A 3901-nucleotide genomic window follows, 5' to 3' on the forward strand; every position below is an offset into this window, starting at 1 on the left:
TGACAGCAAAATATTTTAATGCATTTCTATATGCTTTTTAAAAATATTTAGGACCATACTGGCTAGAAGAAAATGACCTATCAAACAGAAACATGTGTAGAGGCACCTTTTACTCACCATGTCATCCAAGGTGTTCATGTCTTTCTTTCTTCGGTTGAAAAGAAATTAAGGTTTTTGATGAAAACATTCCAGGATTATTCTCCTTATAGTGGACTTCAGTGGCCTTCAGACGGTTGAAGGTCAAAATGATAGTTTCAGTGCAGCTTCAAAGGGCTTTAAACAATACCAGACAAGGAATAAGGGTCTTATCTAGCGAAACGATCGGTCATTTTCTAAAAAATTCAAATGTATATGCTTTATAAACACAAATGATCGCCTTGCGAGTGTTTCCGTCTTCCGTATTCTTCAAAAAGCTTATGCTGTTTGTCCTAAGCCTTCCCTATTCAACTTACAGAACAAATGCGGTGCCAGTTACGTTTTTTCCATAAGTACAAAAAAAGGGAAAGCGTAGGACATACAGCGTCTGGTATCGTTTAAAGCCCTTTGAAGCTGCACTGAAACTTCAACAGTGGAGACAATTGAAGACCACTATAAGGAGAATAATCCTGGAATGTTTTCATCAAAAACCTTAATTTCTTTTCGATTGAAGAAAGACATGAACATCTTGGATGATATGGGGGTGAGTAAATTATCAGGAAATTTTTATTTCAAAGTGGACTAATCCTTTAACTAACCTATTGTATTAATTACCAGCCAATCAAGTACAATACAGTTTACTTCATTGTAAGTGTGTCTTCAACAAAAGTTCACAAATACCAACTACTGCTCTCACGGTCTAGTTAATGGTTAGCTTTTTTTTAGCTAATGTTCACCATCCAATCTCCAGCATTCTTTGACTTTGGGACCTCAAACATCTGTCATTCAATGACTTTTAACAAAACAAATCCCCAAAGAGTTCAATGGTTCTGCACTAAAGAAAAGAAGTCCTCTGTTAAAACATTTTTTGTCCTTTCAGCCATAAACAATACTATAAATCAAACAAGAAGCCACATGAAAGGTATACTGTAGCCCTTTTCAACATCATATTTATTATGTACAATGTAAAACCTGTGTCAACACATGCGATTAGAAAGCCTCTCTGATGTCTGTGTTTTGTTAAAGAAAGCAGCATCCGACTCTATACTGAAAAGATTTTAAATGATTCACAATGACAATCATTGGAAGGCTTCTTTCTTTTTGTATTCATTATACTTCACAAATGTTCTGTTCAACAAATCTGAGCTATACTTAACTCAACCTCTATTTAATGTTGATAAATGGTTTGATTCCATCATGTACTTTTGACTCTTTAAGGATTTACCATTTAAGAATGTGGTTCATGTTATGGTTTATTGTCCAGCTTTGATATTTGTAATGAATGGAGACTTCGCCGCATTGGTCTAACTACTTTATTTAAAATAAGTCAAACCACTAATTAGGAAAAAAATAAAAATAAAACAATTCCACTAATTAAAAAAAAACAAAAAACAGGTCAACTGCATCAATCCCAATGTCAACATATGTTCCATCTGAAGGGCCGCAATCCAAATAATAACAACTGCACTTATTTATTGTGTATATATATATATATATATATATATATATATATATATATATATATATTTATTTATTTATTTATTTATTTATCAGGACCACACACACACAAACATATACACACACACGCACCATCATTAGTCTCATCACTGTCCTCACTAATTGTCATGGACACTATTTTTTTGTATTTCCCATGCTTAATTCATGTGCTTAATCTATTAGTAGCAGTTCCTTTGGGAAAACTCTGACCCTGATGCAAACGAATGACCCATTGCTTCAGAAGCCTGTGCAGGTGCAGGGCTGCTGGCTTCACAGAGCCAGTGGGCTCCCTGCGGGTGTAGGGCACCATGTGCGCCCCGCTAAAAGTCACAGAGAGAGATAGCGCAGACACAGAGAAGTAAAAAGCTAGTGGAGGACTGTTACATTTATAGATAGTTCCCGAAGTGCATATAATGCTTTGAAACAAGAAAAATAAGGATGCAAACAATGCACTGCAAATGCTTTGATGTTGTACATCAAAAACACCATCATAAGTCACAGAGGTCATTGTTGGAAAGGCAGAGGTGAGCGAAACTATAGATCAAACAAAATATAAGAGGACGTCAGAGACAGCACTTGTGAAGGTGTGGCAAATACAACATGGACAATGTCTCACATTCAATGATTTTGTTGGATATTTACCTACTGATCCATGATAAAATATTCAGAGTGCATCAGACAGGAAGAGCTTTAATATGGAAACAGTAGTGAGTCATGCAGTGAGATGCATGGGCTACTTCATGTTCTCTATAATGATATTAACTGAGAATCTCTGCTGTAGCATGAAAATTATGAGGGACACTGGTACAGAGCAGGCCAGAAACAAAATCAGTCAGTGAATATTGTATTAAATGATATATAATAATTACATTTTAAGTTATTATTTAAAACTTTGTATTTTAAATAAATATTAAATAAATATTTAAATGAATATTCAATTATATATATATATATATATATATATATATATATATATATATATATATATATATATATATATATATATATATATATATATATATATATATATATATATATATATATATATATATATATATATATATATATATATATATATATATGCATTTAATAATGTGACCTTGGACAGACAAATTGATCACAAAATGATTCAGTGTGAACTGTAGGCCAGAGATATGCTTGATATTGAAAATAAAACAAAATAATTTATCAATTTCTAAAGCCACTTCCACATAAAGTTTAATGATTTCATCTGACAAAATAATGTAATATCTTAAATTATCTTAATATGGGGGATCAGCAAATATTGATATATGTGATTAATTAGATTAATTAATCTGAATATAATATCCAATAGAAAAAAGCATTAATTAATATCCTTAATTTCTGTAAATAAGTCCAGGTTTAAAGTCACCATGAAATCAAAAAATTTACAATTCTTAATTTTTTTTTTTTACAAAATGTTGCAGTTACTTATTAAAAATTATTTATCCATGCACATCATTAGTTAACCAATTTCCTACAATCCAAGCAATTCCCAAAGTACAAGATCAAATCCTGTCCTACATTTTCCATTTCACTCTATCTATGTCACAATAGGGAAGAAAATCTATTGCAACTTCCGTTTCATGCCGACTTTAATGTACTAATGTGCTCAGAAAGACCTCTTTACTCTTTAATTGCTAAGAGAAAGTTATTCTTGTACAAAAAATAAAAAAATAACTATTTAGATGCAGCTAGTAATCTGTCCTCCTTGTTTTAGGCCAGTCTGAAATCCATATCTATCAACTGCCTTGACTCAGCTGAATCCAAATGAAGAGCACTTTAGGGGCTATAACAATCTTCCATTAGCGCTTCATCCAAGCACACAGACACAAGGCCCTGGAGCCATCTCCTAAAACATTCTGCTCTAAAATACAACCAAATGTTTCAGATGACCCCATTGTTTCTGTCTTTCGCATTTTCTCATCCTCTCTAAGGAAGAAACAGAGACGGACAGAGATTGAGATTCCTTTAAGCTTCTCCTTTCCATCCAGTGTACAACAGTTCAAATCGGCACCGGGCCAAACTCCACTTCCAGACGCACCTCTCCCACCCTGCCTCGCCCCCCTCTGGAGAAAGCTGCTGTTGCACAGCTAAAAATAGCACATCTGGAAACAAAACCCTGAGAAGTAAAAGGTAAGCATCCCGTTGCAGTGTGGGAAACCTGAGAGTAGGTGAATCTGAGCTGCAGAAGGGGGGAAAGATGGGAATGATGGGGGAAGAAATGAAATTACGTACTGTACGTTAT

Source organism: Chanodichthys erythropterus, chromosome 6 (genome assembly GCF_024489055.1).
Source record: "Chanodichthys erythropterus isolate Z2021 chromosome 6, ASM2448905v1, whole genome shotgun sequence".
NCBI classification, from domain to species: Eukaryota; Metazoa; Chordata; class Actinopteri; order Cypriniformes; family Xenocyprididae; genus Chanodichthys; species Chanodichthys erythropterus.